Consider the following 17,865-nt stretch of genomic DNA (forward strand, 5'->3'; position numbering starts at 1 on the left):
ACCGATGGATGACCAAAAAGGGCCATAAGGAATGTCCCTAGGAAACGTTTTAATGGGACCCTGTGGAGGATGGTGTGTATACCACTGCCCATGCCCTCAGCAGAGCAACAGACTCAGGTATTACGAAGACTATAATTTCGCTTGCTGCCACCGGTAGACCCTAATAACCAAACTGACAAGGGATTATTGGGCCACACTAGTCCTTCCTCTCTGCACTTCCGCGCTTGCTTCACATCTAGTGAAAACTTCATACGGTGGGAAAAAGCCATCCTGTAGTATGTTGTAAACCACATGCAGAACAGAAGCAGATGGACGGGGCTTTGGGGGTGATCTTGCAAGGATCTTCAGGGGCTCCTCCGAGGGCTGAGAGCCCTCAACTCTCCTTGGCGAGAGCTGGTTGTGGGGAAGGCCAACACCTTGCAGGACTGGGCCCTTACTTTGGAGGGATTAATTGAGAGGACCAGTAGAAATGTAACAGCTACCAGTGTGGTAGAAACTCTGACTGAAGGTAAACTAAAAATAAAACAAAATGAGGGAGTCGCTTTCCTTAAGCCTTTCCCTGGATACAGATGTTAACAGTTAAGATTCCTGCAGGAACTGGGAGCTGCAAAGTTAATGCATCTGAAAGTTTCCTGATGCCTGAAGTCAGGCTGCGGCAAGCAATGCTCACTAGGCTGAGCAGACTCTGCTAAGGCACTTTTATTGCAGTTGGACTGATTTCAAGCTCTGCTGTGTGATTAATTGCTCTTTTAAAAAAAGAAAGTTCAAAACAGTTCCCAGGAAGCTGGAGTAGCAGAGAATTCCAGTGGCACCAGGAGCTCGGAGCTCAGATCAGTTTTCAAATGGGCTGCCTTATGAGGTTCAGTATCATGCAACTGGATTTGATGCAGCCTCCTTCAGCCAAAGAGTATCCCAGGAAGCACTGCAGTGTAACCCCCTGATCCTGTATCCCTACCACACCCATACATCAGCAAGCCAGTGCAGGGTGAAGGCAGGTCATGGCCCTTCCTTCTCCTCATGCCATCTTTTTTGTGCAACTAGCTTCCGGGGACAGCAAGGACCTGAGCTGTGGCTGACTCCTGAGGGAGTCACAGGTAAAGAAGTTCCTTGCGCCCCTCCCACTTTGCCCTTCACACATTTTGTGCAGGGACCAGCCCTAATCTGATCCACAGTTTAAAAAAGTTCAATACTGTCTGAGGAAAGGAGAAAACAAGAGGCATAAGCATAGTAGAAAATAGTTATTTCAGATCATAGGCGCTGCTGAGGAGAAAGTTCTTGCAGCTGCAAAGTGACAGAGGGAAGACCAGGGCCAGGACTGAGAGCAGAACAGGTCAAAGAGTCAGCACATTTTACCTGTGTACTGGGAAGAAAGGAGCTGTAAAAACAAGTATCCACATGATATAAAAATAAAAAGCACGAGGCCTGCCATTAACATTAGATGTGTATAAGTTATGTGCTGCTTAAGGGAAAAGCATGGATGTAGTGCTGACTCAGGGACATGCCATATTATCACAGTACCATTAATGGGAAGGACTAAGCACATATCCACAGTATCTACAGGTGCTCTGCATTACTCGGTGTACAATATGGGCCAAACACTTACACTTCACAAGTAGTCCCCTGGAGACAACAGCGCTGCTCACATAAGTAAGGTGAGTTGGATTTCGCACTGTATCTTACAGCCAAAAGGCACTGTAGGAACTAGTGATGTATCTGGCTGGTGTCATTATTTCCATCCCAGTTTTCTTGACACTGGAAAAGAAAGAGGCTATTGTTTGTGGAAAGAGCAAGCAGATAAACACCACAAGATGTGCTGAACTAATGGAAAATATCCTAGGTAGTCAGCAAGCAGGGAGCAGGAGGGTTGCAGGCAGCATGACCTTCGCTTGGCAATTTCCACTCACAGGACAACAAAATAGATGCAGGCTCCTCTTTTTTGCTCATATGTGACACAATAAACACCCCACAGGGCCTTGCCACTCAGGGGCATTCAAGTACATGATTCACCAAAGTGAAACCTGTGGTTACATATACATGAGAAAGAGAGGCTGTATATGGGGAGGGATAGCTCAGTGGTTTGAGCATTGGCCTGCTAAACCCAGGGTTGTGAGCTCACTCCTTGAGAAGGCCACTTAAGGATCTGGGGCAAAATCAGTACTTGGGCCTGCTAGTGATAGCAGGGGGCTGGACTTGATGACCTTCCAGTTCTATGAGATAGGTATATCTCCATATTTTTTTGTGGGGGGAGGGATAGCTCAGTGGTTTGAGCCTTGGCCTGCTAAACCCAGGGTTGTGAGTTTAATCCTTGAGGGGGCCATTTAGGGATCTGGGGCAAAAATCTGTCTGGGGATTGGGCCTGCTTTGAGCAGGGGGTTGGACTAGATGACCTCCTGAGGTCCCTTACAACCCTGATATTCTATGTAAGTGAGAGAAAGGGGGAGGAGGTTAGCTTTTGGCAGTGCTGGAATTCTGATATTTATCTCATCTATCTCACAGCTAAAAAAACAGATTGGTAACTATCTAGGTGTGCACATTGCGGGCTTATGGTAACGCACGTTCTCATTGCTGTCTCCCTCATCCTCACAGCCCCTTTCCTTCTTGCTCTTGGTTTTACCCACTTTGTACCTTAGGACCTGGTTCTGCAAATATGTATATACTTGCTTAACTTTGTTGCACTGTGAATTGCGTTGAAGAATGCAATGGGACAACTCACAATGTGTAAAGTTAATCCCCTGGGGAAGTGTTTGCAGCATCAGGTCCTCAGTATAAACTCCTTCAGCTTTATGTTCATACACAGCCTAGCACACTGGTCCCCAGTTTTGACTGGAGTCTCTCTAGACCAGAGGTGGGCAAACTATGGCCCACGGGCCACATCTGGCCTGTGGGACCGTCCTGCCTGGCCCTTGAGCTGCCGGCCGGGGAGGCTAGCCCCCTGTCCCTCCCCTGCTGTCCCCCCTCCCCCGCAGCCTCAGCTCACCATGCCGCCAGCGCTCTGGGCAGTGGGGCTGCGAGCTCCTGCCAAGCAGCACGGCTGCGAGAGCCATCGGCCTGCCCCGATGCTCCAGACTGCGCAGCAGCGTGGCTGGCTCTGGCCAGGTGGCACGGCTGCCAGTCCTGGTGCTCTGAGTGGCGTGGTAAGTGGGGGGGTTGGATAAGGGGCAGGGAGTCCCGGGGGGCAGTCAGGGGACAGGGAACAGGGGGGATGGATAGGTGTGGGAGTCCTGGAGGGCCTGTCAGGGGGTGGGGGTATGGATAGGGGGTGGGGCCCCGGGGGATGGTTAGGGGGTGGGGGTCCCGGGAGGGGGTGGTCAGGAGACAAGGAACAGGGGGGATTGGATGGGTCATGGGTTCTGAGGGGGGCAGTCAGGGGGCAGGAAGTGGTAGGGGGCAGATGTTTGGGGAGGCACAGCCTTCCCTACCCGGCCCTTCATACAGTTTTGGAACTCCAATATGGCCCTCAGGCCAAAAAGTTTCCCCACTCCTGCTCTAAACACTACTGTAGTATCTCATTACTCTCCTTCAACTCCTTCCTTAAAACTCTCCTTTGCCATGATGCCTACAAAACAGTTAACAATGGTTAGGCAGTGGGTGTGCTGAGACCACGGCTTATTATGCTGACCAATATTGTCTCACTGTTTCCTTGTATTCCCCCATCTGTTGTAAGCACCTCTTGTCTTACACTTAGATTGTAAACTCTTTGGGCGAAGGGCTGTCTTTTTGTTCTGTTTGTTCAGCGCCTAGCACCGTGGGGTCCTGGTCTGTGATTAGGATTCCTAAGAGCCATTACAATTCAAATTATTAATTATTATTATTATTCCTCTGTATTGCATGAATGGGAATTTTCTAAAAAAAATAAGTTCACCAGATACAAGATCTTTAAGCATAAAAAGGGGAGAGCTACTGTCTAAAATGTATCCCCATGAGGCACCAATAGATCCTGGCCATGAACCGATGCCATAGGTTTGGGTAGGCAGGAGTTTGGTTAACCCCTCCGCAGAATTCCTGCATTTTAGGTGCCCAAATGCACTTGTTCTCATTTGACTTTCCTTAACATTTTTGCAGTATGTAAGAGAACTGTCTCCTGGAGATCAGTGATTGTGATGTCGTGCACTCCTAGCATGTTCTTGAGCTGCTCCCTACTCCGAGGGATGGCTCCAAGTGCTCCACTGGGATCACCTTTGTTCTAGTTTTCCATAATGGTTCCACTTCATGGCAGAGTTTTTCGGACTTTGCTCTTGTCTTTTCTTGTTTCTTTTTTACATTTCTGTCGGCTAGTATGGGGATATCAATTACCGTGGTCTTGTTTGTCTTCTTTTCTATAACAACAATGTCTGGCCTGTTTGCCTCCACCATTTAGTCTGTGACAATTGCCAGATCCCATAAATTTTAACCTCTTCATTCTCAAAATTGCTTTCAGTTTGTGGGGTGTAATACTGCATGGTGCATTTAAATCCATACCATATTATTATTTATTATTTATAAATAAAATGTTATAGTATTAGCTATTATAATTTTTCATTTATCTTGGTAATTGTACCAAGTACTTTGCTTTATGTATGTGAATAACACTGCATACAATAAATTGTCATTATTTTGCTTCTTAATTATTATTATTAATGATGATGATTATTATAATGTTGATTTATTGATTGTGCCCAGAGGCCCTAGTCAGCGTTCGGGCCTCACTAGGGCACTACACAAATACATTTTAAAATACCACTTTTCTTCTTAATTGCTCTGCTGTCTTCTGAGTATCAAGTCTGGGATTGTCAAAGGGACCTAAATGATTTAGGTGCCTAACTCCCATTGAATTTTCAACTCCTTAGGTACCTTTGAAAATCCCAGATCTAACCTGCTGCTTCTTCTTCAGAGGATCAGGTTTATGGTATATAGATGATTGTATAATATTAGATTGTAAAGTCTGTAGGGGTAGGGACCATCTCCTATTATGTGTAGGTATAGTGCCTAGCCATGGGACTCAGATCTCAGTGGCAGTCTCTACACGCTACCATATTGCAAATAATAATAATTCTGAAGTCTGAATACTTAATATTTGGCCTATTTCTGTCTATGTATTTTGGGCTTGTCTATGTGGGGACATCCAGGCAAATTAATCTGAATTAACTAAAGTTGTGACTTTGAGGTGGATTAGTTAAACCGCATTAAATCCCTCTGTGGACTGTCTTATTCAGAATTAAAGTGGCCCTAATTTGGTTTAGTTTAATTTGCTTTGGAAGTGAATTAAATGAAACCTAATTAAGGCCACTTTAATTCTGACTGAGGGTGTTCACCGGGTTGAATGCAGTCTTAACTATTTATCTATTTCAAATTCACACCTTTAGTTAATTTGCATTAATTTTTTGGCTATCCCCCATGTAAACAAGCCCTTAGTCTCCTGTATTACTCTTCCCTTCATTTGCATCAGTAAGAATATCAGGGGTGTCTGCGTGTGTATTGAGGATAGGCTATTTGCTTTTTTACATACGCATCAACTAATAGATTACTAAAAAGTACATTTTCTCCAGATAGTTTAAGCTTCTTACCAGAAGGAATTATATCAGTAATAATAACACAGCTGAAACAAGTTTACACAAAGGATTACCCTAATCTTTGAGGGAAAACACTTAAGAAAGTGCAAAGGTGGGTTTGTTTGTGATTGGGGTATTTTTTTTTCCACCTGCCTTCTTGGGATCTCTTTCTCTTTATAGGTTTGTATCTTCTGGGCAGATTTCATAGTCAGGGCCGGTACTACCATTTAGGCAAACTAGGCGGTTGCCTAGGGGGCCAAGATTTGGGGGCGCCAAAAAGCGGTGCCCCCAATTTTTTTTTTACAGCATTCCTACGCCCCCCTCCCCGACGCCTGGTCACTGCTCCACTTCTCCTGCCTCCCAGGCTTGCAGCGCCAATCAGCTGTTTGGCATCGCAAGCCTGGGAGGGGAAGAGAATTACAGCGGGGGCGGCGTGCTCGGGGAGGAGGCAGAGCAGAGGTGAGCAGGGGTGGGGAGCTGCTGCACGGCTCCCCAGGGGTGGGGAGCTGCTGCGGGGGGGGGGGCGCCCCAGGGCGGGGGGGAACTGCCACGGGGGGGGGGGCCCCCGGGGCGGGGGGGGCCAGGGGGGAAGTTTCACCCAGGGGGTGAAACTTCCTTGCACCGGCCCGGTTCATAGTACATTGGCTACAGCAGTGGGTCTCAAACTTTTTTACTGGTGACCTCTTTCACACAGCAAGCTTCCAGTTCTGAGTGAGACCCCCCTAATATATTAAACACCCATTTTTATATATTTAACACCATTATAAATGCTGGAGGCAAGCGGGGTTTGGGGTGGAGGTTGACAGCTCGTGACTCCCCCATGTAATAGCCTCGTGATCCCCTGAGGGGTCCCGACCCCCAGTTTGAGAACCCCTGGGCTACAGGAATGTATACAGGAAACGCTTAACTTGCTGCATAAAAGGTTCCACTGCACCCGCTTCCTTCCCACAGTCCAAGTGTATAGCTCTTACTGCCATCCATGAAAGTCAGTGTCATGCATTTAACTGGTGAGTCAGAACAACAGTAAAACACCTAATTGTTCATGTTGTGGCTCGTAAGTGATTAAGGCTTATTCAGATCCCCTTTTCCCCTGCTCCTTCTGATTCAGGGGCTGATTTAAACTGCTGCTGATTTGCTTGCTAGCTCACACTCTGCTTAGTCACAGGCGGGCTGTTAATTCATGGTTTTTCACATAGGAGAGGACAGATTGATTGATGCAAATGATCTGATGTTTTCTTTATGATACAGAACATACAGTAATGAGGGCTGGGCAGGAAAAAAGTCATTGTGAGATTACTGGCACCTCATAAAGGATCCCAAACTTCACTGATAACATCTGAGTTTGAAAATGTGAGATATCAGTGGCTGATTGGAACTGGATTCTGTTGCTTTGGGGAAAAGTGGAAACTGAGGTGATTCTGGCAATCAGCATTCATGCATCTGTGAAAACAGCAGTTGCTGGTTGCGTTTGAGAGTGCAGAACTAAAGAGAAGGAGACATTCATGGTGTTCTAGGAGCAATCACATTCCACCCTGAAAATGGGACTGGGAAGACCTCCTGCCCCTAGTGACACTTTATGACTGATACAAGAATTGGCATTGATGGACTATAGCAGGATTCAAGGCTATAACATGGTTCAAACAAGAACTAGATAAATTCATGGAGGATAGGTCCATCAATGGCTATTAGCCAGGAGCGGCAGGGATGGTGTCCCTAGCCTCTGTTTGCCAGAAGCTGGGAATGAGCAACAGGGAATGGATCTCTTGATGATTACCTGTTCTGTTCATTCCCTCTGCGGCACCTGGCATTGGCCATTGTCGGAAGACAGGATACTGGGCTAGATAGACCTTTGGTCTGACCCAGTATGGCCGTTCTTATGAGATCTAGAGCAGCAGTTCCCAGACTTTATTGGTTCATATACCACCTTCTTAAAAATTGTTGTGAAGTGAATGGATGGAACATGAAGCTCACACAGCACCAGTGGTACGTGGACCAGAATTTGGGAACCCTGGCACTCGAAGAAACTGCTCTCAGTCTGTTTGCTGGAGGAATGGTCACCACAATGAGAAAAGGGGAGACATCAGGGATTTCTGATCTTTACAGCCCTCATTACTGTAGTATGTGAGCACGTTCTCACAGCCCCCCTGTGAAAGGGCTTCACAAGCATTTCAAAGGTTTGCCAAGTCAGGCCTGGATTTTTGCATTCCTTCTGTCCACTATTCTTAAGTGGTCACCACTCTATTGCAAACTTGGAAACAAACCCAAAGCAGGGGTGGCAGGTTTGTATAATTTTTGGTGGTGCCCAGAACAGGTCCAAGTCCCCCTTCCTTCCCCCGACCCCCCCACAGATACTTGTCTTGTAAGCCGATATATATTTTTTTAAATAATGTAAAAATGTGAGGGCTCTGGGGTGGGACTGGAAATGAGGGGTTTGGGTGTGGGAGGGGCTCGGGCAGAGGGTTGGGGTGGGGCTGGGGATGAGGCGTTCACAGTGCAGGAGGGGGCTCAGGGCTGGGGCAGAGGGTTGAGGTTTGGGGGGGTGAGGGCTCTGGTTGGGGGTGTGGCCTCTGGGGTGGGGCTGGGATGAGGCGTTTCAGGTGCAGATAGGCTTCCCCCAGCTGGGGACAGAGAGGAGAACTCCCCCCCAGCCCTTTCCGCTGGCAGTACTGGCCAGTTCAAGAAGCTGTAAGCAGGGACTTTCTTCCTGGACCATAAGATCACCATAGGGGAAGTCGAAATGCCCATTGTGATCCTGGGAGACCCCGCCTACCCCTTAATGCCGTGGCTTATGAAGCCACACACGGGGCAACTTGACAGCAGCAAGTATCAGTTCAACAAGAGGCTGAGCAAGTGAAGAATGACTGTGGAGTGTGCGTTTGGCCATTTAAAAGCCTGCTGGCGATGCCTGTATGGGAAGCTGGACATGGCCGATAACAATATTCCTATGCTTATAGCCGCATTCTGTAAGCTGCATAATATTTGTGAAGGGAAGGGTGAAAGCTTCACTCAGGGCTGGACCACAGAGGCTCAGAACCTGGAGGCTGAGTTTGAACAGACAGAGACCAGGGCTATTAGAGGGGCACAGTGCGTGGTCATAAGGATCAGGGATACTTTGAGGCAGCAATTTGAAGCTGAAAGCCACTAATATTTGTAGTTATACTCGGGAGTGCAGTGCTTGTAATGCAAGGAGGTGATTGGTGCACATGATGCAAGAAGGGGCCTTAACATAACTGTATGTTGCTTTGCAGTACTCTTTTTGCTTTCACTTAATAGAATAAAGATAGCTTTCAAACAAACACAATTCTTTTATTGAAAGACAACAGCCAGAGGAGAGAGTGAAAAAATTCATAAGCAGGGAGGGAGATGGGGGAATGGAAGGTCTCAAGCAGAGGAGGAGTCTCGGGATGGCTACTGATTTGTGTATGTCCAGGGATCATACCCAACCTTCTCCTTTGGAGTACGATGCAGTGGGTGCTGTACTTCAGCAGGGCCAAACTGCAGAGGGATGAGTGTTGAGTACAGTGGGTATTGGGAATCCACACTGCTGGACTGTAGGGGGGAGGAGTGGAATGCTGTAGGTAGAGAGTGGAGCTAGGAGGTTGATAAGAGTGTGTTGGCGGTGTAGGGAGAGCACATGGGAAAGAGTTTTGCGACAGTGGCTGCAGGGGAGGGCAGGCACGGAGCTGCTTGGTTTGAAGAGCTAGTATCGCCTGGAGCATGTCCACTTGGTGCTCCATAACTGTTAAGAGCCACTCTGTGGCTTCTTTCTGGTGTGCTCCGTTCTCCTTTCATTCCCTTTTCTCGCTGTCCCGCCACTCCTTCAATTCCATTTTCTCGGTGGCGGACTGCATCATAACCTCATGCATAAAGTCTTCCTTAGTTCTTCTTGAACGCTTTCTAATTCTGCGCAATCATTCTGCCACCAATAAGGGAGGCTGGCCTCCCAATGTCATCTCTGTGAAGTTTAAATGCAACATTTTACAGAAGCAGTATTGTTTGCAACACAGACAACACTGTTTCAGTGCTTTAAAACACAGCCAGTACTCGCACACCTGTCACTAACTGGCTGACCCCAGGTAAGCACACATAAGCCACAAGACCCCCAAAATGGTGAGTAGCCACGGGGGCAGGGTAAATCACTGTTCCTAGACCCTGCTGTACACTGGGTATGTGGTTTTTGGGCACCTGGGGAGAGCCAGCACTGTGTGTGTGTGTCGGAGGGGTGCTGATAATCATTCCTGTCCCCACACTTTCCACAGAAGGTGATTATTATGGAAGATATCTCGCTGCTGAGGGCAAGCAGGGAATCAAGGGCCGCCCTGGCCCCTATGCGGCTAGCCTGTGTGCAGCAATGGTCACTCCCCCCACCCCTTCCCCCGTGATGGCACCGAAAGTTACCGTTAATAGGGCAAGAAACAAAGCAGCTCTGTCAAGGAACCTGAGGGAGCGGATTGCCCAGTATCTCCACGAGAGTTTCCTGGAGATCTCTTAGGGAGATTCCTGTGAAGCGAGGGAGTGTATCAACAGCCTATACCGCCTCTCAAGCTAGGCATGAGGGGGAGACAAACCTGCTTTCTGCAACCCTCCTGCTCCCAACAACACGCTTCAGTAAGTCCCAAAATCAGATCCACTTACCAGGGGCCTCCTCTCCTGTTTGTGCTTCGCCAATATCCGACTGCTGTGACTGGCTAGCCTCCTCCGGGGTAGAAAAGAGCTCCTGGCTGTATGCATCTCTGACCTCCGAGTCGTCCTCTGCCTCTGGTTTCCCCTCCCATTCATCATCCAAGATTGCCTCCTCCTGGCTCTGTACACTCTCGACTGGCAAAGAAGCCAACAAAGTATCCACAGGGGACTTTGCAGTGGAGGTGGGGTCACCACTGAGTATCACGTCCAACTCTTTGTAGAACTGGCAGCTCATGGGCGCAACACTAGAGCGGCAGTTTGCCTCCCGCGCCTTGTGGTAGGCGTTCCGCAGCTCCTTCACTTTGACCCTGCACTGCAATGTGTCCCAGTCATGGCCTCTTTCTATCATGCATCTAGAAATCTGTCCGTAGGTATCATAATTCCGACGGCTGTGAGTGCACTGCCTCCTCTCCCCAAATACCGATGAGGTCCAGCAGCTCGGCATTGCTCCATGTCTAGAACAATTTATCTGAACTGCAAATGTGTAAGTAGATCAGAATGCTTAGCTAGATGTGATCAGGTTTATTTCTGTTTATTTTTTAAGGCTTGCGGATCTCCTCTGGGCTAACCCCTGATGCTTTTGTTTGCTTGTAACCTTTAAGCTGAACCCCCAAGAAAGCTGTTTTGGGTGCTTGAATTTTGGTAATTGTTTCTTTTAAGATCTAGCAAAAAGCCTGAGTTCCAGATGTATTTTTTCCTTTTTGTTTTTAGTAAAATTGACCTTTTTTAAGAACAGGATTGGGTTTTTGGTATCCTAAGAAGTTTGTGCATGTTGTTTGATTAGCTGATAGCCACAGCTAATCTCCTTTGTTTTCTTTCTCAACTCTTCCTTAGAGGAGGAGTGAAAGGGCTTGAGGGTACCCCACAGGGAGGGATTCCCAAGTGCTCCTTCCTGGGTTCAAAAGGGGGGGGTTTGCATTTGGGTGGTGGCAGCGTTTACCAAGCCAAGGTCAGAGAGAAGCTGTAACCTTGGGAGTTTAATACAAGCCTGAAGTGGCAAATATTAATTTTTAAAATCCTTGTGGACCCCCACTTCTGCACTTGGAGTGACAGAGTGGGGATTCAGCCTTGACCCCCTCCATGACAGCTTTCTTTTTGTCAGTGAGATACTCATCCTCCTTAGAGGCACCTGCTGTCCTGTACCTCTCTGTGGGTTGGCTGCCATGGACATTAAATATTAAAGCAGTGTCTACTTCCCACACTCAAAGAACTAAATATATTGGGCATGGAGTTGTTCCTAGCCTGAGTAGCAAGAGTTCTGAGATGCTGAGGAAGAGCACATATCACACAAAGGGCCCAGTTTGCCTCTCAGGGTGATGCTAGCATAACCTATTGGTCAGTATGTGTTGTATGTTTCCTTCCCCCCCGCCCCCGCCAATGGGTCTCTTACAGCTCTTCACTCAAGTTGTATTAACTCATGCTTTCAGCTCTGGAGATTCCTGCTTCCCCAGTGTCAGCCAAGATGGCGGCTGTCAGATAAAATGGCGTGGCCCTCTGGGATTCAAATTGCTGTGGGCCTGGCCTTAGATGCTCAGGGCAAGCTTCCTCTGTCCAGAGGAATTGCGTAACAAACCCACCGGCCAGGGTGTGTTGCATGTCCTTCTCTGTGCCCAATCCACAGAAGATGTGAGTCTATTATAGCTCTTGGCTTGAGTTTGGCTCTCAAGCTGTATGGACTCATGCTGTCAGCTCTGAAGGTCCCTGATTCAATCCCCAGTGTCAGTCAAGATGGCAACTGCAACACTATTGCCTCCTTAAATAATATGGACCAAATTCAAAGGTAGAAGAATATAGACTAAGTCAACAGGGAGTCTAAATTGGGGCCTAAAGGCTAATCCCTGTCCTCAGTGCTCCTATGCAACTCATTTCAATAGAGTTGGCAGAATTTAGAATAGTCAAGTTGGTGCACTGCACCCCAGACTTAGTTACAATCACAGCCACTTACCATCACTGACATGACCACTTCCCTGAAGGATCATGTCTGAATATGGCCTGTGAGTGTAAAGGATTCTAAACAGAGGTTAACTCATATGTCAAGGGGCCAGCAATGAGCAGTGTGCAAAGAAAAGCAAGGAGACTCTAAGACTGTATAATGAAAGTAGGCTCTTCCCCCCTCTCCCCCCCCCCATCGCAATCCGCCTTTGCTAAATACACCTTCTTCGGGTTCCTCAGCATGCACGTTACACCAAGTGAGATTCTCTTTTATTCATCAGTGAGTGGGGCTAAAATAGTCTGGGTCTAATGGAGTGTAAAAAAAAAAATCTAATTTCTACCACCTTATATATCACCTCTGAATTCGGCCCTGTAGATTTTGAGACACCGAGTTCCAAAAGGAAGTGTTATTTTAGTTACAGCTGAAACTCCCTAATGAAACTGGGCTGCATTTTCCCCCTGCAGTCAGTGCTCCTAGCTGGCCAAATAAGAAACGCTCATTAAAATGACAAGCTGAGCCTGGAGACTAGTGATCATCCAGAATGGATAGGAATCAAAGCTAGGATTGTTTTTTATTCTTTGCATCAGATAAATTTGCCCCATGCTAAATAATTCTAAGCCAAATGCTTTCTCCAGGTCTGGGCTCATTACCTTGTCTCTTTGCCTTTTTTTTTTTTTTTTTTTAAACAAGGTTTTATTTTTCATGATACCAAAGCAATAAGGAAGGAACTTGCAGAGACCTGCTCACACTGTGAACCCTGAGAGCAGAAAGGAAAACCCAAACCAGTATTGCCGCATCATTAGTGAAAAATCCAACAGATGCAGATAACAATTACAGCAAGGCTGATTATTTAAGCCCTGCATGTAACTCACTTTTCCTGGCTCTCTCAACAGCTCACATTCAAACAACACTTTATCTTTCCCAGGGTTTTTCTTAATTGGATTTTTGGTTTTCTCCTATATGGCATAAGAAAATTCAGAAAAATAGCATGAAGGAGGAAAAAGCACTCAAGAGAACTACAGGCTGGAATTAAGCATCTTTTTAGAGCACAGTTTGTCTTTTTAATAATGACAGTGAGAGAGAGGAAAAAAGTGGTGATTTTATTTTGCATCAGTTGGTTATAAAACATTGTTAATTGCAAAACTGAACTTAAGTTTAAAGGAGGAGCTGGGACTACTGCCTCCACAGTTAAAGCCTGAAAACTAGAGCTGTGTATAGCCAATTTTTCAGCTAGGTTGCTAAGCCAATATATATATATATTTTTAAAGTGGTTTAGGTTAACCCAAAATAAAAAACTTTCCGTTTTTTCTTCAAAATGAAAATGTTAAAAAAAAATCATTTTCAGCTGAACAAAACATTTTATTTGATCCAAAATTAAACATTTAGTTTTTAAAGGTTTTAAACTTTTTGATGAATTTTTAAATAAAATTGACTCCAATTCTGAAACAAAACATCTTTCCAAAATGAAACGTTGAAATGTTTCATTTTGGAAATGCCTAAATGAATCATTTGAACATTAAAAAAAATGTATTATTCAACTGAAATAAGTTGCCAAAATAGACCCATATTCGCTAATTGTTTTGGTCAACCCAAACTTGTATTTTTTCAGCAAATTATATATATATATATGAAAAATTTTGCTAAGCTTTACTAACAACACCACTGAGACATATGTTACGATTATTGTAGATTTTACAGCTGGGAAAGCTGAGACATCCATAGGATAAGGAAAAGGTCTTTGGGGCAAAGACTGTCCATTTATTCTATTCAGGATTGAACCTTTGTTTAGGTGTCTGAATATGTACAGAGAAGCCTAACAGGCATCATATTTGAAAATAATGGCCTGCTAATTTACGCTCTTCACAGATAAACGCTGCACTGCCAGAGACCTCAAAGTGCATTACAGAAACAAGTCAGGATTTTTACACCCATTCTAGAGCTGGACAAACTGAAGTACCAAGGTGTATATGGCTTCTGTACTATAGCTCCTTCAGTAAATAAGTGATTTAAAAAAAAAAAATACAACAGTAAGAAACTGAATGGTGGAAATTGCAAAATAGGCTGCTATTTCACATCACAGTATTCCAAGAATTTCTTAGCATTTCTGCAAGGGTAAATGCAGCAGTCTCTGCCATCATAAATCCTTGTGCAGCTTGTATCTGCAGGAGATTGTTGGGTGCTGAGGTGTGTCTCAGTGCTAACAAGAGCTGAACCTCTTTTAATATAACTACCGGTAACTGCTGTCAAATACAATAGATGACCTAGCATCTTTGTCCTGTTTCCCACAAACCCATAATGCCATTTTCTGTCTGTAGTACAAATGTCTCTAAGTAAGGAAGAGTTGGCAAGAGTCAATGGGTCTACATTGATTTTTTAAACTCTTTTTCTAAAGGCACTGGATAGAGAGTAAGCTTTGTTCAAGATTTATTCAGTCACTCTCTTTAAAATGGGAAGTTCTGCAGACATTTTGATAAATAGATTGAAAGATTTTCTGATTTCATTCTAGCTTCTGTAATGACATCTGGATCGAGTCCTGAAATTCTGTTTTGTAATTTACAGCAGAACTCCTCTGTACAGATTACAACAGCTACCCTGCAGGCTTCCTATACACTAGAACAATATGCTAAAGGCTTTTTCCGCTCTTTCTCTCCAGAAAAAGCACTATCATGTTACAGCAGGGCACCAGCCCACTGATATTAGTGATAGGCAAGCATCCAGAAGTCTGGGGATTTGTTTGATTTCAATCTGCTTTTCTGAATTTTGTTGGCCTATAAAGAAGGCTGCCAGCTTCTCAGAACCAGCTTTCATGCAAGATAATACTGCTTAATACTGTTACAGCACTTGTCATTTTCAAATTGCTTCACAAACAAACTAATTCATGCTTACAGTGTCCCTCTGAGGTATATGTGTCAGTGTTATCATAATTTTACAGATGTGGTGAATCAGGTAAGCAGGAAACTACCTTTCCCGCCAACCCCCTCCCCACTGACCTATGACCCTCCAAGATGGACACATAGGCACATCCCCAACCCTGTACAGTGTGGGGAGGAGGCAGGACTGTATGGAAAGACCCTGACCCAAGAAGAGACCTCACACTTGAGAAGCGGTGGTGGCTTCATGGCTAGCCAGGAGTAGCAGGGAAGCTGAATACAGGGGAGACTGCTGGGGAAACTGTGTGCAGAGCTCACACCCCTGTGTGAACAGACTGTGATGGATACATCAGGAGTGGGTCAGATCCTGTGTAGAACCTGTGGGGATTGGGCTGAGAGACAGTGCAGTGGGGCCCCAATGAGACACATCACTAACAGAAGCTGGCCTGGAAACATACAAACTCCTGTTTGTCTCTAGCAGAGATTGGGCTGGAGAGACACCCCAGGCACGAGTCCTGAGGTGCCCTAATCCTCTAGTGGACTGCCCTCACCAGCTCTGTTTGCTGGAAGCTGGGAAAGGGTGATGGGGAATGGATCACTTGATAATTATCTGTTCTGTTCATTCCCTCTGAAGCATCTGACATTGGCCACTGTTGGAAGACAGGATACTGGGCTAGATGGACCTTTGGCCTAACCCAACATGACCATTCTTAAGTTCACTGAGGAAGGAAATGGTGTGCAGATGTTGTGTTGTGTTTACCTGGATCTGGGTATCTCTTCTACTGTCTAAGGGTATGTCTAAGCTACGAAATTAGGTCAATTTTATAGAAGTTGATTTTAGAAATTGATTTTATACAATCGATTGCGTATGTCCACACTAAGCACATTAAGTCGGTGGAGTGCGTCCTCAATACTGCTATTGTTTTACCTGCAACTGAAACTGTTTAAACCACTGTACCTAGGATATTTGCATCCTTCCCTTTTCAGTCAGCCCGAGCGATCACCAGCAAAGTCTATACTCTCTGACTGAATTGTTTATTCTGAGGTAGAGCTGCTGCCTATAAGTTATACCTATGCAAGCAAACAAAATATGACATGGCACTAAAACATTATGGTGTTAACCCTTCCAAATATGTCCCAATAGTTGTCAATTTATCAAGCTAAATGCATTTAGCTCTTTTAATCTCTCCTCATAAATCAGAGCAATCTTACTTTTGTTCAGAAGTATCCAAACACCTATTTTTAGTTTAAAGTATTTTGTTGCACATGTGGGTCCAGTGTTTTTCACAGTGGTTAAAAAACAAATGAACCACAAAGGTTGTATCCCTGCCTGTATCCAGTACAAAGCTCATAATACCCTTGGCCAAGCAGCAGTCTAGAGAAATATGTTGTGTTCATTTTCATATTGCATTTCCTGAGCCTCTATGTAAATAAAGGGACTGAGAGAACCCACTGACTGCTACGAATGCTTTCATGAGCTCACAAAACAGGAAACTGGGCTGCTTGTTGTTCATGACTCGCATGCTGATAGCCTTTTAATATGAGATAAAAAAAAAAAAAAAAGACCAGCTATCCACTTCAAAGGAAAATTCCACCACGGATGATCGTTTCTGGTTGTCTGAGACTCTTTAATCCGACAAACATCATGCTCAAGATAGAAGGTCAGAGCTCAAGAATACTGTGAAGTCTTCCATTTAACATTCAAAGCCCAAATATCGCATTTGAAATCATTACACTGCCATTGTCTTTGTTCATGTACAGGCCTAAATCATTAACAAATACATAGTTAGCAAACAAAAGCCTGCTTTCTCTGCAAGCTACTGGGCCAAATGCAGCCATGGTGGGGCCAATAAAGCTGCACTGACATTCACTGAAGATTAATTTGGTCTCTTGTTTTAAAGATCAGTCGCATGCCTGGATTTTCTACCACTGTACGAATCAATCTTCTAATTCTGCATGAGTTGTTCCTTAATGTTTTAACTGTGATTAACCACCAGCCAGGCAAGATAGTGCAGGCAGCATGAACTAAGATATTCTGTGATCTCACTCCATTACACAATAGTTTTAACAGCTCCAGTAGTGCAACTTTATACAGAACAAGCTCCAAGGAGCTTAAAGGCTATAAAGAGCCACATGGAATTGTTTTATTTCATGAGGGGAGAATTTAAAATAAAATCTCAGTTCAAAGCCTTTCTAACAGTACAGGCAGCAATATACATTTTTATAACTTGGAACTGTATGAAGATGTCATACTTGGCTCACAGACTTCTCAGATGCCTCGAGAAGCCCACATTTTCAGTTACTTTTTATTTGTGCTATGTACATGTTTCAATAAAACATGACCATCGGGCCTGATCCTAAATTGGTGTAAACTGATGTCACTCTGTTGCCTTCACTGGATTTACACCAGCTGAGGATCTGGCCCATGTTTTCCATCATGAAGGACCTATAAACATTTCCATTAAAACCGCTCCATCCCTCCAAGAGCAAGAGAGAAAGATGAGGGGATCCATAATGGCAGCAGACAGAGAGAGAGGACCGTAAAGCAGTGTTTCTCAAACTGGGGTCGCCGCTTGTGCAGGGAAAGCCCCTGGCAGGCTTGGCCAGTTTATTTACCTGCCCTGTCCACAGGTTCGGCCGATCACGGCTCCCACTGGCTGCAGTTCGCTGCTCCGGGCCAATGGGAGCTGCGGGAAGTGGTGGCCAGTATGTCCCTCGGCCCGCGCCACTTCCAGCAGCTCCCATTGGCCCGGAGCAGCGAACTGCAGCCAGTGGGAGCCGTGATCGGCCGGACCTGTGGACATGGCAGGTAAATAAACTTGCCAAGCCTGCCAGGGGCTTTCCCTACACA

The sequence above is a fragment of the Trachemys scripta genome, chromosome 3 (genome assembly GCF_013100865.1).
Source record: "Trachemys scripta elegans isolate TJP31775 chromosome 3, CAS_Tse_1.0, whole genome shotgun sequence".
NCBI classification, from domain to species: Eukaryota; Metazoa; Chordata; order Testudines; family Emydidae; genus Trachemys; species Trachemys scripta.